This window comes from Hylaeus volcanicus, chromosome 1, assembly GCF_026283585.1.
Source record: "Hylaeus volcanicus isolate JK05 chromosome 1, UHH_iyHylVolc1.0_haploid, whole genome shotgun sequence".
NCBI classification, from domain to species: Eukaryota; Metazoa; Arthropoda; class Insecta; order Hymenoptera; family Colletidae; genus Hylaeus; species Hylaeus volcanicus.
Window position 1 is genome coordinate 36,252,997 of NC_071976.1, and position 27,875 is coordinate 36,280,871.

The 27,875-nt window shown below is 47.3% G+C and overlaps 1 protein-coding gene and 1 long non-coding RNA gene across 2 annotated transcripts in view; one reads left to right on the forward strand and one right to left on the reverse strand.

Annotated features, from left to right (window-relative positions):
* LOC128874185 (cadherin-related tumor suppressor) overlaps positions 1 to 27,875 on the forward strand; it is an 82,958-nt gene that overhangs the window by 25,878 nt on the left and 29,205 nt on the right. The window lies entirely within an intron of this gene.
* LOC128874193 (uncharacterized) lies at positions 19,123 to 27,048 on the reverse strand. The gene is made up of 3 exons (XR_008456597.1): positions 26,940 to 27,048; positions 20,728 to 21,067; positions 19,123 to 20,296 (listed from the first exon to the last, which is right to left on the reverse strand). It is a non-coding gene; the product is annotated as an uncharacterized LOC128874193 (long non-coding RNA).

Below are 27,875 nucleotides of genomic sequence, written 5' to 3' on the forward strand. Positions count from 1 at the left end.
AGAGAGAGAGAGAGAGAGAGAGAGAGAGAGAGAGAGAGAGAGAGAGAAAAAAGAAAAAATCGCACCGACGTGTACGCGCGTCGATGGTGTGTCGAGCCCCTCGAACTCGAGAAGAATTCGCCGAGGGAAAAATTGGCCGGTTGAATTAATTAATAGTGCTATCGAGAACCGTAGAGCCGAAGAGGCGATGCGATGCGCGCAAGCCGAGCATCGTACAGCTGAAAAATTCCTGGAACGATTCCGCCGCGATTTAATCCATTCCTACTTGCTCCGATGATATGGTAATGGATCGCGCGATCCTTGAAAATTCGTCGAGTATCGATACGCCCAGGCGGAGAATTTTTTGAATAAAGGATCGCTTCGAGGGAATAGCGAGTACGATCACGAAGATGGTTCTTGATTTAGAAGATATCCACCGTCCTCCTGAAACAGAAATAGATTTTTTTAAAGAAGCAATTCGAGACTCTACGCTCCCGACGATGTACACTTCCGGTACCAATGCGTCCTTGGTTATCGCGTTAATCTTTAGAATTCCGCGGCAAAACCATTTCGAACGCCTGCACGCCAAGTTCCTCGACGAGTACGCGGCACATTGAAGTTCGCTCGGGAAAAAGAAAACGAGACGACACGTGACGGGCAAGCGTCCAACAGAACTTCGTCACGGTGCTCGGAACCTACGAAACCAGCGATAGAAAACCTCGCTCGGTTTAATCCGGATGGCTTGTTTCTTTAAATGCTCCTCGAAGCACGATTTATATCGTCGTCTCTTTGGTCACGATCGAACGGAATGGACGGAACTTTGTACGGAATTCCCGATTATTCCCAGTAAATCGTGGAATATACACGAATCGCAAGCGACTCCGTCGCGACTAAAAAGCCAGGCGCCTGGCGAGATACTTTGGAACCGTAATGCGAAACCCCCGTCGATTTCTCGCCTGTAATGTATCCACGGTGCGCGTATTACGCTTCAAAGTAAATTCTAATTTGTGCCTTGCTTAACGGGTCTCCCGCAGTCGACTGCTTATACGCTATTCGCGCGTACTGCATATTTCGCTCGAAAATTCACCGATGTTTCCCACTCGCGGAAGCTGATATAATTTTATGTGAATAATCAACGATCCGATTGGACAGGCGCTCGCTACAGAGTGAAACGCGAGAGCGCGCGATTGATACGGTATAATTGCATCCCAATGTTGTTGCGCAAGTGGCAGCTGCACAGAAACGCGGAGCTGGCGTCCAGGTATCTTTGCTTACCGTTTTCTCTCTGACGAAAAAAAAGAAAAACAGTTTTCCTGGTTTTGGCGCCAACCATTGCTACGGGATCATACATTGTTTCCTATAGCTAGAGCCAGATCTGCCAGGACTAAAACACCCTTACGATGATCATTTTAGCAGGAACAGCAATTAACGCACGAGATCACTCTGTATGTAAACACGCAGAGAATCTCTAAATAACGAATCTTGCCTCTTTGAATTATGCAATGCTCGACCGAATCAATATTTATTAATATTCACGTGGTTTTAATATTCACATATTTTTCTATCCACCATTCGAATTTGCAATTTATACCACGGTTAATCATCGATCCTGAACGTTGTCTTCCCTCTCGAAGTTATTAATGGTAACATTCGCGTCCCATCTGTCCCAACACTAATTAATATCAATGCTCGCTGCAAACACTTTCGCTATGTTCCTCTATTTAGAATTCGCCACTTCGATGCTGACCTTTCAAACGTTCGATTCTATAGCACGGATATGTATTATGGCAAATAATTAATGCGATAACGTGAATCCATCCTCGAGCTCGCCGAGGCTGTCTTAAATAATTAACTTGATTAATTTATTCGCGTATCCACTCATCCTTTAACGCGCGCCTCTTACCAGCGATGTTTCTTCACTTTATTAATGTTGTTCGAGACGTCAAACTGTACAAGCACTTCAAACGTGTCTATTATAAATTGATGCGTGACATCGACGTTTGCGAGACGTCTGAGAGACGTTTGCGCTCTTTGCGATCAACAAAAAGCAGAGAAGAAGAGAAACGGGCCAGATGAGAAACGTAGAACAGGAGAATATAGCGTAAAAGACTGGCGTTACTTGATACGTTCACTGCCAGAGTAATACTCTCGAAAAATATGAGCCTAACCACTTGGTTTCTATAGTGTAGGGTTGGAGGGGTTTTCGAATAGAATAAACCGCATCGATCATAGTTCGATCTCGACTAACCGCCGATCGTCCAAAATCGTCCTTTTGCATTCCCTGGCGCGTTAACCATACATTCTATACATTTCTGTACTACGTCACATTTCGTATCGATTCCCTACAATACGTACAGTTTCTATACCGTCGACACGTCGTTGAACGCGTTAAAGGGTGACCTGACGAATCGTTGGATGCCAGGTCCCTGAATGAAAACGTTTGCCGAATTGGGCCGTTCTCGCTCGCGGGGTCCACGAGGTCCGAAAGGACCGGGAAGGCGTGGCCCGTTCGACTCCTCTCGCCTTTTTTATTCCTCCTACCGCTTCTTTTAATTGTATCCCCCGAAACCTAGCTATTCGATCGCGCCAAACACCGTGCGTGTACACGCGTGTAAATTTTTGCTGCGTCAACACCTGGTGTCCTCGGCCACGTTCTCCATCCTATTTCATTTGGAGCGTGCTTTCGCTATGCTATACATATAGATTTCTACTTCATATTCTTAATTCGCCATTTATAAGATTATGTAATCATCCCTCCGATATCTCCGAGCGATGCCAGCAACGAGAGCAACGAACGAAGCGTTTCCCGAAGTGCACGCCTCGGTGAAGAGGAACTGGTGCCTCTCTTAATCCGATACGTGCAATTCCATCGCTACAAGCCGAGGAAGTAATTTAATTTCGATTTAATATTCATAAGTCGACGATTCGAAGAGAATCAGCCAGCAAAGCAGGTTCCCTGGCGTAGAGGGAGCGAATAATTCCGATTCGAGGGCCTGACATTCGATACACTCCGTCAGTGGTCGAGAAATTAGTCCGTTTTGCGTGTACTGCGTGCCACGAGAGCACTTCGTTCTTTCTTTCTTTATTTTATTTTTTAACCTACCCGCGGCACGCAGTCCTCGTTTCACGTAGGAAAGTCTCAACGCGCACAATGGCTGCGAGCGCCATTGTACCGATTGCACATTTACCGAGAGGCTTTTTGTCTCGCGGCGTTCTAATTCATGCCTGTACAAAAGTTTGCCCTGCCGCTGGATGACCTTCGAAATGGAGGCTTTATTAACGAGGGTATTCTCTATAAGAGGGTATTCCACCCCCGCTCTCTTTTTTCTTCTTTAACCGTCTTTTGCTGGCTGACACTCTCTTTTTGGGCCAGTCTCCCTCACAATCAGCACGCTCTGCGCTCGGCTGTTCCCTTCTGTGTTTCCTCGGGATCTTATTTCCTCTGTGCTCGCCGATGCCACGATTTCCAGTCCTCCAAGGAGTCCTCTAACGCGTCCACGTCGCGGTTGCTCTAACTACCACTCACCCGTCGACTCTTAGAGAACCGAGAGATTGGAATTTCGCCCGTGAAAAGTAGACGCGAAGGGCTTAGCATGTAAACCGAGGAAAAAAAAGGAGCACACGACCGACCGGCAAAATATGCTTATCAACCGAATCCCCGTTACTCCGTGACGCGATCGCGAGAAGAGATTCGTCCCCGTCCTCGGAGCGACGTTTCGCGATACAGTTGCACGCGGAACACTGGCCCCGGAAAGAAAAACGAGCGGAATATTAATCGTCGGAGCCGCGCGGTCAGGGATGGACTCGGAGTCGCCGACTCCTCTCGAGCAAGAAAGCGGTGCTCCATCAGGAGCCAGCGATCGTCGTTCCCAGTTATTTTTAAACCCTACTCCGACCTTATCTATTTGTATTCCATTACTTGTTTCTATATTCATTTCGAGATCTAGCTTAGCTTTCGAAGCGGAAGTTGAGCTTCGAGCCTGAGGATTAGTAGCGCGTTTACCGTTCGCGTTAACACTTTATGCACTGGGAGCCTATTTATAGGCTTTTTAATTTCGCTATTTAGCTATTCGAATTTATTTACCGTGTCGATGGCCGTCTACTTGCAACGATCGGTGTTTGGAAACAGACTTGGCATTCAATGTACCCGGTAGTATGGAGGAATTATCTTTAGGCTAGATTGGGACACGCTACTGTAGAAAATTCTTTTTTCGATCAAAGACGGTTTCTAAAATCCTGTCGTTTCTATAATAGTTATTATTTCCATCTATCCATTATCTACCTATCTCTATTTCTATACGGTTCTATAAATATTTGGTCGTCCGAAATGTCCACACCGTTTATACTTCTGCCGCTCAAATTAATATGCGAGACATACCCTTAAGTGTTACCAAAAAAAAAAAAAAAACACTAATCTCTTATTTTACAATATCTTCCCAGCTTTCTGGCATATCGTCGCTATAACTGTAGTTTCTTTTTATTAGATATCGACACGGTCTGCAGCACGAACTTACGACCTAATACTACGAAAAATGAAGTACAATTGCAAGATCGAGTACAATTATATCTCGTACCCCGTTTACGACGAAGACGGTGTCTCTGAGCCCGTGGTCCGCGAACCCGCGATGTGTTACGCGCGTGACAGTTTGGTTGACGGCGAATTTCTCCGATCGCGACATCGAGAAAGGTTCGGCTCGGCCAGAAACGGTTCCGTGGGCTCCAAGGCCACGAGGCCGAGCGACGACCCTGGTCTTCCGGCGAACGCTCGTTTTGCTTTCAACTCGCGTCCGCCTTGTGCGCGCGTAATTGTTATATACGAAGAGTTCTTACGTCCACCGGCAATCACGTTCATTACTATTCCCGCTTTTAGCCCGAACACCGCGGGCCAGCATTGTTCCGCGGCCCCTGGGTAATAGTCGGCCACGTAGGTGTAAGAGATCGTCCCCGCGGAGACGTCCATCCGCCACCAGCGAGCGATATCTAACCGAATCTCTCGCCCTCCGACGCTTTCATCTCGGGTAGAGTCGGGGCTTTCAGAGAAATCAGGGTTCGCTACGGTGAGATCGACGATACGAGGCTGAGGCTGCTATTAGTTTACGAGATAAAGGACGAAAGGAGAGCTCCCTTTCGTTTTCAACGCGTTCACTGCCGCGTCACCCACGTATGGGTGACACAAGGATTTCCAGGGGGAATTAAATATATTCTGAATTCCGAAGGTGGGGTGTCGAAAGAATGAATCTGGATAAGACTGGTAAATTTTGAAGATCTCGTAAATATAAGTACTATCAGAAATTTTCGATTATCATTTATATACCAACACTAGCCAGTCGTAACCTAGTCCTAGAAAAAGTTTGTGACAAAAGTCACGGACTATTTTTAGTCCGGCTAGTTTATCTCCCGATGCTCTATGTTCTATTGCATCGTTCTTCTGCAAACTCTCCTCTGTTTGAATTATTTTCCCAATGTGGCCTCTTTCAGCGTAAAATATGAAAACCGAATTTGCTCAAGAGAGAAAGAGAGAGTTGCGGTGAACCCGAACGATGCGTTGATTCTCGACGTAATAGTCGATCACGTAGGTGTAAGATACCGTCCCCGTGGAGACGTCCATCAGCGACGAGGCTGAGATCTAACGCGCCACGCGGAGAATGCAGGAGCTAGGGCCATTCCTTCGCTAAAGGATCGAACGTCGCGTTCGGTTTAAGGACACGGCTTTACGGCCCCGACGCGGATCGTGGCTGTAAACCGAAGTTTATATCGGAGTTCAAACTGTAAATCACCGTTTCTTCGTTTCATTTTATATGAATTCCCCCAAACGGCCGATTATTTTTCCCCGCTTCTACGATCGACGCCACTAAAAAATCTGATTTATCGTAAACGTCTTCGCGAGTCCTCGCGTACACCAGGGACACGGTACACGTTGATACAGTGCTTTACGCTGTGCAGTGGTTTGCAAACTTTTTTGTTGCCGCTTTCCGAAGATAATAACAGATCGATAGATCTATCGGACTCGGGGCAAAGGAGACATGGGTCTACTTTAATCTCGGAATTGAAAGGTCACTGTTTAGTCTTTTAATGGAAATATCGAGTAATTTTTACTCCTTTTCAAAATACCCAAGTTTTTACCTTTTCTTTTTTCATTAGTGCATGAAGTATCAAGGAACAAGGTACCAACATCGATAAAGTGTAAAGAAGTAACAGACGATAATGCAAGGAGTAAAATTTACTCGATATTTCCATTCCAAGTTCTGTTTCTCCCGGAATATCCAATCGATCTTTCTAACATCTAAAAATATAACAATGTGTCAAACGCGTTTTTGAATAAATCACGGATCGGTAAATAGAATTTGTCGAGTTCTCGGGTCCGTAGCGAGGCTTGCAGGGAAAAGTTTAACGCACCGTCAGTTCGAGACGCTTTCAACGGAAGAGTGTGCATATCACCGTCGAGTGGACTGTTGACGAATCCTCTCGAGACGAGGCTTCAACGCGCGGATCGCGAGAGAGAATGGGAAAAATTCTACGAAGTTCGACGCTGTTTGATATCATCGTATCGCAGTAACGGCGGTTTCCGCGGCGCTGTTACGTTTCTAATGGCTCTTCCAAGTTTGGACCACGACTGGTCGAAAGCTAAGAGTTGGAGAAGTTGACAACAAAATCTGGGGACTCCCGATACAATCATAAGATGACGACTCGATTGCGATCGAAGACACGGGGGTCATCACTTCTCGAGAACGTACATATCGTTCGATACGTTTCATTCGAGCAGATATTACAGATCGAGAAACTTGTCGACAAGCTCGGCTTCCTAGGATTAAAAAAGAACAAGGGACATTAATCAGCGCGAAACGATAACTGGTTCAGCGTGGATGGAACGAAATAAAGATGGATCGAAGAGGACGTTCGCGGTGTGGCTTCGTCCGGGGCAAAAAGCACTTTTACACCCGGTATACGCGGAGCGAAAGAGAGAGAGAGAGAGACGGAGAAAAGGTGATCAGACAGGGAATGAAAGAAACGCGGATAGAGAGGCTACGACGATACCGGCGAGTTTCTTGCTCAAGAGGCTATACAGCAGGCGCGGACTGGCATTGTTGCGAACCTCTTTTCAGACCTGAAAGAGGCATGAGCCAACGAAGGTGACCTCGCGGAGCTGCCAGACGAAGGCCTTGGAAAACGGTCCGCGAGAAGCTGAACATCGAGAGCCGCCGCGGCGTTCGCTTGTCGTCGTTTGACATCCAGCCGTGTTTCGCTGGGACTGCCGATTACCTTCTTATTCGTCACCGAGAGAAAGATGTTTCGCGGCTGTGCAAACGTAACCCGCGTCGGTGGCTCCGATTGCAACAGAATTTCGAAACCTTGACGCGATCACACTGGAACATCTACGAGACGAACCGAGCGAGAGACTCGAGAAACGTAACATCATTCTAAATGTTGAAAAAAACGGACTTTGATAATTAATACCGAAAGTGTTATGCAGTATCGCGGAAGGAATAGGATTTCTTTTTACACGAGTTGCTCAACATATATCGAAGTATAAACAAAAATTGTTATATTCTAATTGTAGCGCAAAATGGGAGCGACGAAGAGAGTTTATAGAAGTACGCGGCGGTTTTTTTTATGATTGAAAATCATTTTATTTTTGAAACAAGGGGGATGCTAACGAGAAAATGTAACATTTGTGACATGCAACGAAGCATGGATAGAGACAGGGACAAATCGATAGATACGAGGTACTGAAATACGGGAGGCGGGTGCTAACGGAGAAAAGCTTTTCACCGAGTTCGATTTTCAATCTCTTGATTCTTACGACGAGCGTGAAATCTGTTAATTTTTTTTAAATCAAATATCGTAGAAATAGCGAGCTAACCCTTCCTCGGTGGCAGCGAATACCTCGTGAATTCCTTCTCGCTGTTTCGAGTCGAAACTATGTACGAACCGCGACACTTGTCGATAGCGAAAACCACCTGATAGCTATCAGTTAATCGCGTCAGGTCGCGTGGGATATTTACGAGTTCGTTTTATGACGTTAAAACTGCGCTTAGGAGTCGTTACTTTGCGCGTAATTACGACCAGGATTTATATACCGACTGGGGATAATAAATTCGAAGGTACAGGGGACTTTTGTTCGTTCGAATTTCGCAGTCGTCCTACGAGCACTCCGCGAAGATAAACAGTCTCTTCTCGAGACGTGCACCATAACTTCGATTACCTGATACGAAATCAGTGTGATTTTAAAAACGATTAAGTACGTTCTGTAAATGACGCTTTTTAATCCGAGAGATATTCTCCCTTGTGGGTAATTTTGTCTTGTCTAGGGTGTACGCAGTCTATTTTTGAGACTTGTATCGTAATCTCACTTCGCTTAACGCGGCGAACCAGAGATGGGCAAAACCCTAGGATTCGAATAAACCTGAAGTTTGCCGATGCGTTTGTCTCGTTTCTTTCTCTGGAAAATGTCCAAAAGAGGAAACGAGACAAACATATCGGCAAACTTCAAATTTATTCGAAACTTAGTGTTTTGGCCATCACTGCGGCCAATTACGCGACTCGCTCTCGATTCGCCCCCCCGTCACCCCCCCGCCGTTCCATCTCTTTGTTTTCTCACGCGCGAACTCCCTTCCTTCTCCCTCCTACCCTTATCCATTGGATTAATCGACACGGTTCGTGTTTGTTCGTCCGTGTCGAAATGATTCGCGGTCGTTTTCATCGATGAGTTTCGATTTCCACCGAGCCCCGATATTAACCTTTTTTACTTTCGACCGATCGCTGGGCCCGATAATTAAATTTATCGCGATTGTTCTTCCCCGATCGCGAGGATCGAGATCGAGATTGCTCCTGCCCGTTTATTTTCTTTTACATTTAATTGGTCGCTCGACCCGACGCTTGTCAATTCATGCATTTTAGAATGGTCGTTGATCGGTGTCAGCAATCGTGACGACGTTTTCGAGGCATCGGTTTTGCACCCTCTTCTTCGTAAAAAAAAAAAAAATTATTAACGCTAACCTACCTGGACCTACCAGTTCCTACATACGATTGTTTCGTGCATTATTCGATTTAGCACCACGTGAGATATCTTTGCATTCTGTCGAGATAAGACCAAACCGTTAACGTTAATAATCTTCGCGTGTTATTCTAGATTCGAAGTTTTTTTTTCGTAGTGGACCCAGACTCGAAGCTCGAAAACGTTGATTCGGTTGCTTGTAAGGACTGATAAACACGCTAAACAGTTTTTTTTTTTTTTTTTTCTAACTTTGGTTCGTGTAACGGTAAACGATACCCGCCTTCGTTGAACCGGTACCGAGAACGTTTCAGTACTTGACCTTCGATTATCATACCGTCCTTTCTAATATCCCCGCCTCGACCTATCGTGCTCTCCATAAACCGTCCAACGACACCGACACGCGGTTTAGAAAGTGGCGCCACGGAAAAGCGACATTTTTCCACTGTTTTTCTTGCCATCTGTCCGTACGCTAATCGCGGTTGGCGACCGCACACGTCATAATCTTGCTGCGAGCGTTTCACGTCGAATGCATTCCGCGACGGTGGTTTTCTAACTCTTTTAAAAGCAAGGAAAACACTTATCGCGATTAATTTAAAACTCCGCTGTTCGAAGCGGCTAGACGAAAAAAAGGCAGAGAAGAGGCACCGAGAGTATCGGTAGACGATTGTCTGTGTTTATGGCACACTGTGATCCAGGTTGCACCTGCCGCGAAAAAGAATTTCCAAAGATGACTCATTCCTCGCAGGAGGACACCTCGACGGGATCGTTTAAGAGAGACTCGTAAACAGTTTAAGAGGAGCAAGGACAGATCGGCCACGGAACGAGCTGATAATTTCCTGGGTTCGAGAGATCCGCGCACTTTTCTCGCATTCCGGATCGATTCCAGGAAGGGAACGGCGTTTGGTTAAAACAGCGCCAGGTAAAACGAGACGAACAGAAACATCAAATTCTGCCCCCGTGTTAAATAAAGAAACAAGATCCACGGGGGAATTAAACGCGTCCGTGGCGATCGGACACGAGGCAGATACGTCGTCGATATCGACAAAGAGAAGAGAGACGAGCCAAAAGGGAGGAAATAAAGAAAAAGAAAAAATATGTATATATATATATACGAAGCGAGGAAAAAAGAGGAGAGGAGAGAACGACGGAAGAAGAGGCGGAGTGGCAGGAAGGACGAAGAGAAAGTAAGAAAGAAATGTTTGAAATTCTTTGAAGGATCGCGGTGCGCGAGACATTCCGTCCCGTAATCTATTCGTTCACTTTAAATCTCGATATTTTTGACGATACGGGTGGACGGTGGGTCGTCGATCAATTTAAAACGAGCCAGCCAAGGGGATCCCTCCTGTCCAGGGGCCAGGCCTCCTCGGTCAGGAGTCTTCGACTCCGCTCGCCTGTGAACCGACTTCCAAGCATGCGAAGCCCGAGAGAGGAGAGGCGTCCGCTCGGTCGGGTCCGCACGAAGCCTACGGCTAGCATGACGGGAACCAGAATGCTTCGTTCCACCATCAACCGAACGAGACTCTCTCTCAAGAGAGAGAGAGTCTCGAGGAATCGAGTCTCGAAGAAGCGAGTCAAGCCTCGGACCCCGGGTCTCAAGCTGAGAGGAGGCTGAATTCCACACTCTATAGCTTTTATATTGCCTTTGACTATGCGAGCCGTTGGCTACGAGCGACACGCGAGTTCGTGCAACTCCGACTCCCTATCCGACGACCGATCAGCCTACCACGGCGCATCCCCCAAACGACTCCACGGACTTCAAGGAATTAACCCTCGAGGGACACTAAACCTGACTAGTGGCTAGATATCGTTGCCTCCGACTCAACGTTCAACTAATGTGAGAGCATTTCGGGATGCATATAGATTAACACGCATAAAGACAACTACGTTTATTTATTGTTATTGTGTAATTTATGTAAATTTTTCGATTAATGTATATATCTTTAATAATGTTAATAAACGATTTATTATTGGAAAAAGTGACGAAGACGATTGCTTTTTTAATAACTACGATATTAAGCCATAAAGCTAACCATACACCGGTGTCCGAATATTTCTGGCAGTCACTGTAGATTAACAAGCATGCAAACAAAATATAATTTCAATTAAATGTAGGAATCTAACGAATTTTAAACGTATTACGGTTTGACAACGAATTATTTATTGTCTGACATCTACAACTGTCTCGACCGAATTGACCTTCGAATTATTGTAATAACAAATCACACCGCGTTCCCACGCAACCATTGCATACACGGATACACTCAGAAACTTACCCTCATATTATATATCACACTCCTACATAAATATTACGTGAATTATCATCATTCGATTAGCAACTGGAATAATTTAAAGAACGATGGTATCGTAAAAATTACGAAGAAATCGTATTTATGTGTGTGCCACTGCCAAGAACTAATTCTATGAAACCTCGAGTTAATTCACCATCTAGTTTACAAAGTATATTCTCGTAGAATTTTACATATTTTCGTATTTTGATTAATCATATATCTCGTAAACTAGATGGTCAATTAACTCAAAATTTCAACGGGGAAACGACTACCTTAAGGACCGGAAATGTGTGTGCGTCTGTTAGGGGCGCCTCCATTGAAAAACCTCTAAAAAAATTCTCCTAAAGAATTTGTCACCTAAAAAAACCCCAGTTCGCACATTTTCCCCGTAAGTCTATTGGCAAAACCTCCGAGTTAGCAACCGTGACTGCTCGTCAACAGAAGAGCGACAATGAATTGTGCGCCGCCAAAAGAATGCCGATCAGCGAATTCTTACAAAGCAAAGTGTGAATCGAAGCCGAGACACCTCTGCCCAACCCGTTCGCGATCGGTGAGCGACAATGGTTGTGTGCTTCCAAAAGAATGCCGACCATCTAATTCTCGCACCAACTTGGTACGAAACGATATTATCTTTCTATTTGGAAAGATCAAGTAGGAGATGATGGATGGTAAACAAAGCCTCCGTAAGTATCGTAGAATAACGTGGATTATTCTCGTACCGGATCAACTTTCGCAAGAATGATCGAAAAGAGCCCGTCTTCGTACGATTTTCACGTGCGTGTGGCGGTCACGTTTAGGGGGCTCGCGAGGGAACGCGAGCGCGCGACCGCGATTTCCTTCACCGCGCCTCGGCAACATTTAATTACGCATCTTGCAACCTGACAGCCCGAATTTCGTGTGCTGCGTTTCGTACGTGGAGCCCTTTAGACCGGCGGCCCCACCGGTGATTATAACTCCGTTCAAGCTTTCCTCGACTCGCTTTTTTCTTGCTGCTGAGGGGCGCCGTAGCTGATGCCGCCGCGTCAAAAGTTTCACGCGAGGGCAACATGGTGCTGCGAATTTGGGGCCTCCCGTGTCTCGAATCGGGACTCGATACGTGACGCTAGTTTCGCGTGCGATATCTTCGTCCGCTCGACCCCCTCGGACCCCCGATATTTATTCCGCGATCGGTTCGTAAATCGTTCGATCGGGACCGGACGAGATCTGCTCCGTTTTATATGTTTCTTTCTTTTTTTCGGCCCGGCCTCTACCTTCTCGTAATTTCTTTATCGTCCTGCCGCAGCTTTCCAACAGAGAAAATGCATTCGCCGCGTGAATCGTGAATCGTTGATAGGTAATCTGTTTTATATCGATTATTGCATCTACTACTTCGGTCTTACTTGTTACACGTTTTTAATACGACTGTTAATAAGACTGTTTTAATACGAAAATATGTCTCTTACACAAACGTCTCTTTAATACTAACATTTTGGTTGATTTTGATCCGCGGCCCAAAAAGGTTGTCGACCCCTGATCTAGATTTAACCTAAACCTCTAACGTAGAGGCGAATATAATTTCGTATCTCTATGGCGTTTCTAAATTAACCGTTGCAGGAGCTGGCCTAATATCTAAAGTGTCCAAAGTGCTCGCTTCCCACGCGAAGAGTAACGTTGTTAAAATTCGAAGCACGACTGGTTCACGGGTTGCGCGCGAGACAATAGCATGCATCATTTTCTGGTAAACGGTGTTCGTAATCGTAAAAACACGAGAGGAATGGCGCAATTCCGCGTTCAATCGATACGCCATAATTTTGCTACGGTTCGACTGGCGTGTTTGAATGAACCTCGGCGGCTATGACAATTTTTAACGAGCGTCGGAATTGAATTCCATATTCCACGTTGTCCTTGGCCAGGCAAGGCGTTGGCTACGAGCCACGTACGAGTCCGTACAAGTACTCGAAGCCCCGCGTGGCTTCGATCCCTCGATCACGGATCCGCGATCACGGATCGCTGACTAACGCAAAAGTTATCCCGGCTAAATTAAACAACGATATCGAGCGAAAATGAAATTACGGAACGATCGAGGAAAATAAATCCGTAACCTCTGTTTTCCTTTCGATGACAGAGCTCTGGTAATATCTACGAAAGCCAATTATACAGACTCGTTTAATTCTACGTGAAAATAATTGTCCGTACGCGTTCGCCAACCCGCAGAAAAACCAGTAATCTTTCCCTGGATACGCGCGCACCCCGCTTCTATCTTCGGGTAATCGGTTCCAGGAAATTATTTACAATGCTTCGCAGAGCCTGGATGCCCTTGACATCTATGATATCGTTACGCGTAGGCTACCAAGAATTTTCGGAGGTTGTCGTTCACGTAAACAAAGTGGCTAAATATCAAAGGGAAATTTCAGACACAACGGAGAGGTACATTACTCGAAGCGATAACTCACGATTACTTCGTTTAGCAGCCGAAACATTTTCCGATTCGAAATCTAATAAACTATAATTAATATATCAACGGTCCACGGAAATCAGTTGTAACGAACACGCGTAAATATTGGAGTTTAACATCGAGTACAACTAACTCGATCGATAAATTTTATTCTGGTACTCCTTGAAACTCGAAAAAATAGGTCCCATGGACGTTTGAGGAACGATGGGCATCGAGGTATCGAGGACTACGCCAATGGATCGGGCCCATCAGGGTTGACAAATGGGAGGGGATGGACGGTCGGCAACGAGCACCGTGTTTTTCCTTGGAGACAAGAGCGGAATGTCGGTAAGAGGCCGCGACGATTACGCAAGGGGTCAAGCACGGGCCACGGACGGGACGGGGGGGCCCTCCAGGAGGGGGTGGATGGATTGTGTAAGTGGGCCACCTTCTTATTGGATTGGCTACCACGATAAGAGTTCGCGGTAATTACCCGGCCGGGTAATCGGCGATCAGCGCGAATTACTAATCAGCGATTCCGGTGTCGGTACGAAGAATCGTCTGGATACTCGGGTTATGCGATCCCCCGTCGCGCTGGAGGGGGAGAGGGCACAGAGGAAGCCCGAACGGGATTATTTACGACGCGGTTCGCGATTTTCTCGACGGTTTTTCGAGGTTCCGAGGGAACGGTTTCCTGGGACGAACGCGCGGCGCGAAGTAAGAAAATCGTACGTGCTTCCAAGGGGGACCAGGAGGTTGGACGCGTGGTCGTACAAGGGAGAGAGGACGCATCGGCGAGAGGGAGAAAGAGGCGCGAGTCTCGGAATGCCTTTTCGAGTTTCTCGCCAAGTGGCCATCAGTTTCGGAGCGCCGGTCATCCGAGCCAGCCGGAGTCAAACGAAATCACACGGATTTACATATTATGATTTACATCCTTGTCCTCTGCCTCTTCTGCCTCTTTCTCCTCTCTTCGTTCGCCTCTTCTGCGACGCGCACGCTCTTTTTCCCTTTTGTCTCGCCATCTTCCTCGCCGCGTGGCTTTTCAAGAATTTTCTTCCACGAGGCGATCCAGGAGACAGCGCCGTTTCGTCGAGTCGACGCGATGGATCATCGCCGACGTTGCACTCATTTTCCTTTTTCACCTACCAGCTGCTCCGACTGCTTTCCAACCGGTCGTTCCATTTCACCAGGTTACGCAGAAATTTTATACGTCGTCCTAGGTCGTTAATTGAGTCGTAGAGATAACTTTTTTCCGCTTAATTTCATCCGTCCTCTCTCTCTCTCTCTTGTTCCTGCCGGCCCGAACAAGATTAGGATCGGATCAGTTCCATTTGGATAGTCCCGACGAATCGATTCTGGGAAACTCCTTCCGGCGACGCTCACGAATCGAGCAGACCCTCTGGAATTCGCTTTCGCGAATTTCGAGGATTCTCGATACGATGACTCGCGCGACGATGATTTACGCTCTTGTCCCCCCGTTGTTCCATTCGCTGGCTTTGTTGGCCCCCGTGTCCCCGTCTTTTTCTCTTTTGGCCTCGCAGCTTAAACGCCACTTAACAATGAAGATTTATACGCGCTCCGAGTTCCGCGCGGCTTTAGCGTCCCGCGATGGCCCACTCGTATCATCGAACGAACCTTTCTTTATATTTTAGTCGGGGCCTTTGGATCTCGCCCGGTGCCGACTCGTTGAAGAGAGCCTCGCGAGACGTGGACTCGCATCGTCCGAACGGTTCGCAACTCGTTATTAATAGCGAAATTGACGGTTGACGCAACCGGGGCAATTTTTCTAATTGCTCTGTGAAATCTCCCATAGAAACGGTACTCGACGTAAACGTAATGATAGACTCACCACGCCACGCGATTTCACCAAATTAGCAGATTTCCTCGTCCGATGACAGTGACTCGTGACTGGAAAAAAAAAGGCGCCACTCCGACGTCGCACGAACCCGAGGAAATTAGCGGATTTTCTCCTCTAATGACGGTAAATTGTCACCGAAAAAAAATAGCCGCACACGTCGAGCGAACGGAGCCGACAATTGAGCCGTTCGTTATGAAACCCGCGGCAACGCGTTTATCTCTGTCTAAAGATACGCGAGATTTTGCGTTCGAATGGAGAGAAAAGCGTTCGCGAGTACCAATCGACTCGCTGTAATACTAGTAATAAAATTAATATTGTTTCCCCTTCGAGACCCGATGATCCTCTTGACCCTGCAACGCTCTTCCCGAGGCGTGCGATACGAAAATCGTGCGTCGACTTTTATTATTCTTCGTACCTCGTGAAAGCGACCCGATTTATCCGCGATAAACCGAGTATCCTTGAGCCGTCAAACCCCGGCGAGAAGCGGAATAATGGAGTAGAACGTGGAAACGCGTCTATTCTCCTTTGATCGAGCCTTCTAAAAATAGCTCGTACCAACCGAACGAAATTCCGTAATCATTGTACCGCCGATCGACGCGAGGGCGACTAACCGGCAACGGTTGTTCGCGCGGAATTGCGCAATCGGCAAGGTGGGGCTAGCCGTGATATCACGCGCCAAATTATCTATCAGATTTCACGGAATTTCAATTAACCTTTTATGACAATTTATGCCGCTTAATATGCATATCGGAGTGGGTGTGACGCGAACTCTTGGTCCCCTCCGCTCGTATATCGGAGCAACTTGGAACTTTACGAGCGAGATTAGTAACAACTGCTCGCCAGTTGCAGACATTTCCTGACGAAATACAATGGATGGCGACCGACGAGGGTCTGAGAAAGATTTCGAAGATTTATCGAAGCAACGCGTATTTAACTAGGGAAACTTTAATTGGGGATTACTAGGGAAACGGGATATTCCAATATTTCGATAATAAATTTCTAAGAGTTCGACGAAACATCGACCCGCGTCGATTTTTATTCGAACGGCGAATCTCGACTGGGAAAGTTTACTCGAGGACGGTATAATCGTGAAACAATTTGCCAAATACGAACGTCGCTGTTTCAGCGGTGGTGGGAATAGCGGCAGCCGGAGGGGCAATCGCGAAAGCGATCAGAATTGTCTCGGTATCCTTGATCGGGCGGCAGATAATCAGGCCCGTGGAAATAACGAGAGCCACCAAATAGTGTACCAAGTTGCCCGAAGCGTTGCAAAAGCTCTCGCACGATCGCTGTTCGTTATGGCAGCGGTGTATGTGCTACATTTTTGTAGAAAAATGGAGTTTAAAGAGAGGTTCATTGGAAGGAGATTCATTGGTGAAATGGTTCGAGTCAGGTATGAAATTTGTTTAGTTATCAGACGGCGAATCGATTCGAAGCATGTATAGTCAGTGTAATAAGTATTCGTACAGGAATCAATTCAAAATAAAACTTCGTATATTTATTTTATTAATAAAATTTAGTGTTGACCTCTTATTTCTTTTCTTATTAGTGTTTATTTTAAATTGGTTGCTATACGAATACTTGTTACACTCGCTGCGTATGATAAAAATGAAGATCATATATATTCTAGTTCAAATTGTCTCTTCTCGTTCGTCTACAGCCTTTGATGTATAGCCACCAGCAGTTAAATACGATTCGGTTCCAAAAGAGAAACGAGTAGAATAGGGAAACGGAAAAAAGTCGGGTCGAGAGAGTCGACAAAGGGACACTTATTTCGCAGCTTATCATTCCCGTAAAATGTTACCTATCTCGGATACCGTATCGTTGGCGCGTCTCGAGCCTTAATGTGCGCGAGACGCAACGGCGGATACGAGCCGGTTCGAGTGCGATATTATTTCGAAGGAAAAGCGTGAAACATTCGGACTCGACCGAACGAGAGCCGCGGCGCATTGTTCTCGTCGTCTAATAAGTCTCCGAGCGAGACGATCGGTGTCGAGCGTTTCGCTGGCTACGCCCTTGTAATACGTACGGCGCATACGTATTATATCTGGCCGCGGCGTACGTTTCTCGTATTCGGCCCCGGAGGCTGTGAGCCGCGCGATAATGCACGGGCATGCACATTCCTCGATTTTCTGCGTCTCCAATAACGTGGGTAGCCCAGCCTTATATTTCCGACCGCGACCCGGCACGTGTCGTCTCGACCCCTGCGCGACTTTTTGCGCAGACACTTTCGCCCGATGTCCCTCGACCATTCCGGTCCTTCGTTACGAAACTGATGCAAGTGCTGGCAAAAGTCGGTGTTTTTTTTAACGCGAAAGTGTTAAATAGATCGGAAGGGTATCGGTGAAAAGTGCGACACTAAAAGTGTGACGAAATAATGTTACGCTACATGTCACGTCTCTTATTTCCTACGACCCTTATCACCTCGCCTCGCGTCGCACTTTTTTTTACGGTCGATGCCTCGAGTTCCCTATTTCTGACACCAGTGTTTGCGCCGGGGGGTTGAAACACGAGAATTCATTTTAATTAAATACAAAGTTTATTAACAAACTATAACTTTTAAACAATATAACGATAGTATAACGATATTCTTGGAGATTTGTAACGAAACGTCTTCTCTCTTTGAGTTCTCGAATCGCTCTCTTCTGTATATTCTTCCAAGGACTTGTAATTTGGCTAAAAGCAATCAGAAATATTCACTGGGACGTATATTAGGTTGTCCCGAAAGTTTCTTTCGCGAGTTGCACTCAATTATTTGATGTGGTCGTGTTTCTATAAATAGACAATCTAATTTCATAGATATTCATGTTGTAACAGTAATGGAGCAAAATGAATCGTGCACGATTCAGTAATGTAACATAAGACATCAAATATTGTGCATGTATTACTTATTAATCAAGCGAAAGAAACTTTTGGGACAATCTAATACGTCGACATAGCAGGTTCGGAAGGGTTAAAAGGGTAAGAAGAGATCGTTGCGTACGCTGAGCTTCCTTTTATCCCGCCCTGTAATTGCGCTAGTCTCGATGCTCGCGTTCCCGATCCCCTTTTCCCGCGATTATCGATGTTCCCTCTTATCTGAACGAGAAATCATCGTTAGTGGAAGATGTAATGAAACTAGCAGAGCCGAGCAATGATCACGCACATATAAAACGCAGATTAAACGTAAGAATATTCTATATTCGAACTCGATTCCATCGAGATCTCGACGCTCTCCGTTCGTCGCATTCCAGAGGAATTCCAAACCGGCGTATTCGCAATCGACGTCGACCGATATTTCCACACACACGTCGCGCTTACCTCTCTCTCCCTTCCGTGACAATTCCACGCTCGTATTCGCCCGCTCCGCTCGGCCGATTTATTTTAATCGTCGCTCGCGCGCGTGGTTTAACCTCTTAATCCGCGGCGAATGGCAGCCTACAGCCGGCTCGTGTTTTATCGGCTTAATTTCCCGATCTCTCCTCGTGATCGTCGGTGCCGCGGAAGAGCCGCGATAAATCGCGAGCTGTCCCGCTTCGAACCGAACACCAGCCTCATCTCCGCTGACGGGGGCGCTTGTAAATAATTAATTCTTCAGATTTTCGCGTAATTTACATTTTCTCCAAGTCTTCCTAGTAGAGCACGTGTACAGTAATGTCTCCGTAACTGCACAAGCTCGGGGACTGACTTTGTGCAGTTATCGTAGACTTCAAATGTTCTTCCAAGTTCCACGATTTAAAAATTTTGTGCACTGATGACAACACCGACACCGACCTTGTGCAGTTATCGTAGACTTTGAATATTCTCTAACGTAGAGAAGGATAGCGAACAAAGAAGAGGACGGAGCGAAAACACCAGCGCGCGTCTGCGAGTCGATATAATAATTGAAACACCCGTGAAAGCCTCGAATCCAAGTTCCACGATTTAACACTTTGGTTGAACTGGTGACGAAAAAAAGAACGCGTGTATTTTATTTATAGCCACTTTATCGCAACGTTTTGCTAAAATCAGGAGGGATGGTTGGTGGGATGGAGTCGTGATCGGCGCGCGTTCAGACCGGGTGGGCTCGACGATATCGAGCTTCCCGAGAGAAAGTCGCGTCAATTATGCGCGGGGACGTGGCTTATGGCAGGACGTGTCTCTCCCGTGGGCTCGCGTATGTGCACTTCACTTACGTGGGATATGACACGCGCTTCATGCCAACGAAAGAGAGAGGGCCCGCGACGCGGGGAGGTTTGCCGGCTCTTTTTATTTTCCTCTGTACTTTCCCCCCTCTCGCCTTCCCTTTATCATTCTCCTTTTCCTCTTTCTCTATCTCTCCTTGTCGCGGCAAGAGGCGGAGAGGGAGGGCGACGGAGGAGAATAAAAAGTACGCGCCGGTCGAACAACTTCTTGCGCGACAGTCGCGAGTGTAGGTACGTATGCGTATACATATAAGCGTGCAGGCGCGTAGAACACGTTCCTCTTCTACGCGAGGGGTAAGGGTAGGAGTTATCGGAAAAAATGCCCGGTATGCGAGCTGTCACTTTTTCGTCGGTGGCCAGGTTCCTCTTTGGATCCTTCGTTTCGACCGGTAGGCCCCAAGATCGGACGTCGCGACACGCCGATAACGACCCTTCGATCGCTCGTTTCCTCTGTCCTTGCAGCCGATTGACAATTTCGATGCATCTTAAGTACGTTTATCGAGACCCACGGGCTTCGTGGGCCCAGAAACACGTGGACGTCGCGGTATCCATCGATGGAGAGGGACATTAGGCTTGGAACGAACTGTGGATCGCGAGAGGCTGGAACAAAGAGATCGTATAGATGGAATAGGCAGGTTAGTCGAAGAAGGATAATAACGACAGTTACTCCTTTATACATATACCGTTCATCTATATAATCTGAAAATCGGGACACTTTGCCTTTGCGAATCGAGCTTATCTCTAGCTGAGGGATTTTTTTTTACGATGAACAGGGGTTCGTCGAGAGTTTGCGTAATCGACGAGAATATTTCCGTGAAAAAATGGGCCTCGTGGCGGTGTGCCGCATGCCCATAAGACGGCACGTAAAATCGATGGCGTAACCGGTAGCATCGGCGGTCCTCTTTCAATTAATAACGTGATCATAGGTTGTTAGAGGTTCCATCGCCAGACAATCCCCACCTCGTCTTCCCTTTCCCCTTGTATCTCTTTTTCTCTCGTTATTCTACTTCAACGCACGTCACACCGCTTACCTTGCCGCCTCCTTTTTTTCCACCGTTCTCATCGCCGTCCCGTCCCGTCCTCCATCCTCCTCTCACGGTTGCTCCCTTCGCGACCTTTATTCCCTCTTTTCGCTTCCTCCAATCCGCCCCTTCCATCAGATCCGATTTGTAGTCGGCCAAAGGACGCGCATTAGTCCTTCGCGATTACGGTTCGCTGGTGTTCGTTCTCGCCCCGCAGCTTCTTCGCAAAGTGAACCAAGTCGACGGCGATGGGAGGACGAACCGTTTCACGGGGATCCCGAAGCCGCCGGTGGTGGTTTCCGTGGGTTGGCGAGGAACTCCCGAAATCCTCTTGGAAGATTGATTAAATCTAAAATCAAATAAGTCTTTGACGATATTTTCGATCGAAAAATAAATTTTAACCAGTCAGCTGTGGCGGCGCCGTCTTTTGAGAGCCCGGACCCGAATAGCCCGAATACCCTGTATATTGTATACGTGTTAGACGAAAAATTAAACAAACTAAATTTTACGCGCAACTGACTGGTTAAACGTCGAGATAAGTTTAATCCAGATTCGATCGGAGCAAACAAAGCTCCGTTCAACGAGCCAGTAGAAGGAGTTAGGGTCGGATAGAGAATTTTTCCTGCGATGCCGAAACGAAAGTACGAAAGAAAAATACGAGACGTTCGATTGGTCGCGTCCCCTGGTACTTTGTCGAATTACGATCGCAATTTCTTCCACCCGCGAGCCCTCTTCGTCGCGGACGACCACGTCGGGACCCATTTACCGCTGCAGGGCGACGGGCATTCATTACTCTTCGTTTGAGCGGTATTGTAATATAATTTCAACGAATTCCGTGGAGGCACGAAATAAAAGTACGGAGTCGGTCGGGTTTTTGAAAAGGACGATCCATCACGACGCACTGACGGATCTCGCACAAAGAACGTCCCTGCCTATAACCGACGGTTCCTATCCGCTCGTGCAGCGAGATACCGCCACGCCGTTACGAGGAGGGGGACAGGGAACGAGAGCCACGCTAAATTAGGATTTGGCGTGTACGTCGGACATTTCTCAACGGCGGGAAAAAAACTTCTCGCGTATTATCCTGATATTGCGCAGACGCACGCGTTCGATACACCCGTGTAAACGTACAACGCCGTACGGGGCTTCTTGTTTACTGCCCTTCCGTCATTAGGTCAACGATCGCTTCGTTCCTACTGTAAGCTGTCGTTGTGCGAGGTTCTGTGCGACAGCTCTCCCCGCGCGTTGCTACGTACAGCCGATAGTTTGTATACCTAACTATTGTAAACAAACCGATAAATAATTCTTCTACGCCACTTCGTTTCCCAAACGACATACGTACACAGCTTCCGTGTACGTATCGACGAACAAAATAGATTTCGAAACGCGATAGAACGTGGAAAAACATAGCAACGAACCTAAACGGTTACAAGCTGTTGCTTGGCGTGCGCCGTCTTCTTGTAGCTGGTAGCATTCGGTGTTCGCGCGAGCAAGTAAATTTCCGTTCGTCTCGCGAGGCTGGCGCCGAAAATCGGAAATTCTCGACGGCGTCGCGCCGGCGTCAAAGAGCTAAACAAATCTGTCCAGCAGTTCGACGGCTGATCGGAAATTCAATTTTCGTCGCTCGACGGCTGTACCCTTTCCCGTAGGCGTCGCGGCGTCGTTTATCTCATTCCCATGGCGCGCACGAACGACTTCTCGAACGCAGCGAAGCCTACGCGGGTACCTCACGTGTGGCGGGTCAGAGAAAAAAAAACAAAAAAAAAAGAGTAAGAAGAGAGCTAAGAAAAAAAAAACCGACGAACAACCGATTCCATCACGGCCATTTTCCGTGACATATTCCTCCTGTAACGGACACTTAACCCGCAAGCTGCGGTCGACCGTAGGCATCTCGCGTGAGGCAGCGTGTCTCCAGGGTATAAATTCAATATTCCTCGGGTGTCCTCGCGCACTGGTCGAAAAGCCCGACGTTACGGGAGAGATCCCGTAGGGGAGGAACGACGGGGTAGAAAAACAAAGCGAGCCCGCACCGAATCAGCCTGCAGCGGAGACCCGTCGTCGACCGCAACAGAAACTTCGATGGCTTCCCCGCTGTTGCCCGATACACGGGCCCTGGATGTGTCTTTTTATTCCCCATCTCTCTCTCCCCCCCTATCCCCTCCTCCTCCCACCCTCGAGCCCTTCCTTGGCTTGCGAGCTTCTTTTTTTTCCCCCTTTTTCGTTTAATTACATCCTCGATTCGGCGGAAAAAACTCGGCCTCGTCGCAGGATCCCATATGCGCAAGGCAAGGTGCATCGTCCCTTTGCGACAGACTTTCGAAGAGAAACGTGACGCGAAGGTATCTGACGTCTGTCTACGATCGACGGGAATACGTAAGGTCGAGACGACTTTTATTCCAAACGAAAGCATTGTTTTCCGCGGGGCGAATCATCCCGCGATAACGATTGAAATTATGATTGCAATCGCTCCGGAGTGTATAGCTAAACAGGAAGACCACGTTACACGTGAATTTCGCATAATGCGTACGTCCGTCGAGGTCGTTGGTTTAACACGTCGACTGGCATGGATTCACATGGAAATGTTTACAGAACAAAAAGTTTGTCTCGAGACAATTAGAAATTGTAGATTCTAACATTTGTCGTATTACTTATTTTTGAATTTTCATCGAAATTTACGAAATCTATCCAGACTTGTTTTCATCGATACCTAGTCCTTCAAATTATTTATTAAAATTCTTTGGTGAAAAGCTCCGTCATCCGGATGTGGGCGACGTGGCGTTCGACGTATTAACACGTTCTCGCTAGCGGCGTGTACCATCGGTGATTCGCTCTCGCCTGTCTATCGGATGGTGTTGTACCACCGCGCCGCCCCATGGGGAGAAATACAAATAGCAACATTGGCGTGTACCACCGGTGGCTCATACTATTATGTCCCATCGGGCGGCGTGAACCACGGGTGGCTCACTCTTGCGTACATATCAGATGGCGTTGTACCACCGCGCCGCCCCATGGCGAGAAACATAAATAGCATCGCCGCACAGTGGGCCGGATTGAAAATTTCCGTGACATTTCACTGTAACTTTTGAACTATTAAAGATATCAAAGTGCGGTTTGCACAGAAAAATATTAAAAAATTCTCTCGTTTTAATAATGTATCGAAAATGTTGTAGTAAAATCTCCCGATCCACAGCCCGGCGTGAACGTGTTAACGCGAGATACGATAAGCTGTGTCGTGCGAATTACGACACGTCGCGTAGCTCGCGTTGATTACAGCTACATGTATTTACATATTTCCTATGCAGGCGATTCTGCCAGCAGAGATTAGCGAGGAGAAAGTAGATCGCGCATTTGTTTGCAAATAAATCGCGACGTTCCTACTCGTGTATTATCCGAATAATATTTTTCTCGTCGCTGTACCCTGACGCGAGCCCTGGGGATGTGTGTTCGTTGCGAAAAATTCGAGTCGACTCCCACGCGATCGCTCGGAGCGAAAATAATACGGACGAACGATCGCGACGAGAAAAGAAAAAGAATAGGAACCGGACGATCGACTTATATTCATCATCTGCCGGTTCCTCCGCGTCCGTGTAACGTACACTGACCGGGCTACTCGAATTTCCTAATTTAACGTGTTTACTATGTTGGCCCGTTCCGGGCATAAATTGGTATGTTTATCACGGCGAGCGGAGTGTCGCGCGAGAATTTAACGTCGCCACTCACGAGTTAATCGTACGGTAACTCGATATATCTTGAATCTTATATAAATATATGTATATGCGGACGGTTACGCGTAGAGCATTCCTCTCGCGACGCCTCGCAGTATGCGAAAATCGCGTCAGCATGTTCGCTCAGCGTTTCTCAAACATCGCCCCGCCTGGAAGCCGAGCACAGCAATTCTTAGACGCTATTCAAAGTTGGCAGAATTTAACGTATCCGAACAGTTTCCATAACACGAGGATTTTAACCCTATCGATATCTTTAAAGATGCGATTAAGTATGATTTCACTGTAGGTCCAGTAGAACCCTTTCTACCAAACGATAGTACCGATAAAGGTAAAGTTCCTTTTTCGTTAAATACAGAATTAGAATGGATACGAAAAGTAAGGGGTTCCATCGTAGGGGGTCCGCGAGAAAGCTTGGTTTGAGAAGCACTGCGCCAACTAACGTATCACTCGTAATAAAGATACGTAGTTACAAGCGGGCGGCGTGTAACTGGTCGCGCGGACGGTTACATAAGAGAAGCTGCGAGATCTGGAGCCGTCCGTGCATAAGGAATGCTCATTAATACGCGTTACGTTGTTCTTCGACCGATGATCGTTGTATTTTATTGCGCTGCCGGTCGCGGGGCCGTTCCCCCCGCGGTCAGTTTAATTTCACCGCGCGGAAAATTATGGACGAAAATCCACGGCCGCGCGTGAAATGTTAAACCGGACCCCGCGAAGGTCAAGGACAACGCGAACCGGTGATTACGCGCGATGAGTTTTATTAAGGAATCGCGGATGCTCGTTAACGGTTCTCTGCCAATTATGCCCCCGTGTTTTCGTAGTTGGCCAGTCCATTTCGTCGCGGGGTTACGAACCGATGTCAAAAACGGGTAGTTGAACTTGAAATTCGTACGTTCGGTCGATTACATTTATATTACGACCGGTTGTGCCCCGCGTGAAATACTATTCTTATTTTACGTATGACTCGTCTTAAAAAAATAAAAAAAAACATCTATTACGTTAGCGTTCGATTACATTGGTCGATGAGTTATGGAATTAGTGTTGCGTTAACCCCTTCCCGTACTATTTAACTCGACGAGACTCGGGCGGGAAAGCGATATTTATGTTTGTCCCGGCTATTTGTTTATGATCCTGGCTCGTGATATTCATGTTTGCGCGAAAATCATGATCACGAGACTCGTCACATTCGGACTCGTCAAACTATTCCAAGGAGTTGATAATAAATTACTTTTCCTCTCCTGTATTCTAGTAAGTCGGTTTTCAACCACTGTCGTTCGATCTATGATCGAGGACCTGTGAGTTTTTGAATTCATTTCGTATTATAACTCGGTTCTCCGCAATGTTTAACGTTGCGTACGTGTACGCGGGCTGCGTGCCCTAAAAGGGAATGGCGCGTTAGCGTTGGTCGCGAGCGAACGTTCCGAAGTCTAAACGATCGAAAAACGATCGAGCCCGCGACCGTAAGCCCGAGTATTCGTCGTCGAGGCTGGCTTCGACGTGGACATATCTACGACTCGGCGCGGTCGTCCAGGGACAGACGGTGTCGTGGCACGAGAAAACAAAGCTATTAGTCGTAAGAACCGTAGATATATATCTTATTGTCTCCAGCCGCTAGACGGAATTACAGCGTACCCTTTAGTTGCGCCGTACCCTATGGGAATCCATTCGGCGGAGCGTTATTAACTCGACGGAGATTCTCGTAGCCGGCTCTCGTAGGACGTCGCGTTCGCTAAAGGCAGGTTCTCCTCGGACTTGCCGCGACATTCGGCATTAAATAGAAAATAGCAAAGTACATAAACTGTTCGTTATTCGACGAATAAAATACACAGTTCGCACCGTGGTGGTATACGAAAATTAACGGCGGAGTCTGGATGTCTTTCCGGGTAAGATTCATCGAGGCTAACGATATTTTACGAGCGCGTAGCTTCTAGATTCGAGAGATATTTCAACCGAGTCACCTCGAACGCCCAACGTTAGGCACGACCGATCGAGCTACACCTCCGATTTCCTAAATATCTTAATCTCGTCAGGGCACGGAACGCGAACCAGGAAAAAAAGGCTGTACAGACAGCACCGGGGAATTATTAGTAGATATATATCTTATTGTCCCCGATGGGTACACAGAATTCCGTAGGTTTAAGGCCCAAGCTGGTCGTCGTCTTCGTGGTCTATGGGGGCCCCCACGAAGATACGTTATTAATCGGGCGATGTCAGTGGTTCGACCCCTCATAGAGAACCCATAGGACCTCGTTCGGTAAAAGGTAGGACGATGCGAAGAGAGGGGGAGTGGGCCCGAGTATCGGTACGGAGCTGAACAAGGAAGACGGTAGGGACTCGCGGAGCGAGGGAGTCCGCGGCCTGAGAAAAGACAGAAGAAGCCTGCCGTTGGACGAGAGAGGGTAAGGCCCAGCTGGTGAGAGCGAGAGGGGAAAGACGAACGGAGAGGGGGCGTGGGGCAGAGCAGGGCGAAGGGGGAAACAGAAGAATGGGACTCACTTCGTGCATGACCCAAAGAAACCCCCGCTGAGCGACTCGATCCGATCCGCTGATCCCCGACCGCGCTGACGCAGATACCATCTTTCCTTGCACTCCGAATGCTCTTCTCCGGGCGTTTCTTACCGCCCATATACCTCGCCCCTCTCTCCACCGTCTCCTCGCCCGTACCCTTTCAGGAGCAAAGAAGAAGGAATATTCTATCCGAGACAGCTATATGACCGCACTGATTTGTCTGCTTATTGTTGCCGTTCCCGTCTCCTTGTTCCTCGATCGTGACGATGACGCGACCGTCCCCGCGAGGCGGGCATTCCTCCCGCGAAATTCGCGACCCGACTCGTACCTTATTCCCTCGGCGCAGCATCCGAGACGGAGCCCGAGCTAACCTCTCTCCGTTCAACGACGAGGGTTCGATGACTGTTCCCGTTCAATGATCAGCCGCCTCGACCGTCTTAGACACACCTGAACGTTTCACGGAACGAGACAACAATTCGGAAGGTTAGACATCGCTTCGACGTTGTTGCGGACGATCGAGTTACTCTCGTGCTCAACGATGGTGGAATCCGGCAGAACTCTGAAAGAAGCAAATAATAGAAGCGTTGGCAGAAGAAGTTAGACTAGCGGGGATTCGTTGGAATTATTGAAATTACAGCTTTCTATAGACACAGTTTTATATGTAGGATGATGAGAAGATTTGTATAAACAGTTCTCCCGTGATTCTATTCGTATATCTTTCAGGTAATCCTCGAGGATTCTACTCTAGCAGTTTTTATGGAAAGACGTGGTTACTTATGAATTTCGTATAATTTATACATTCGCAGAGGTCGTTGAGTCGCTACCGGGTTTAACGCGATACACGATAAGCTGTATCGCGCGAACTATGCCTTGGGATACGTCGTCTGGCTCGAGCCGTCGATAGATGGAAACGCAATTAACGAT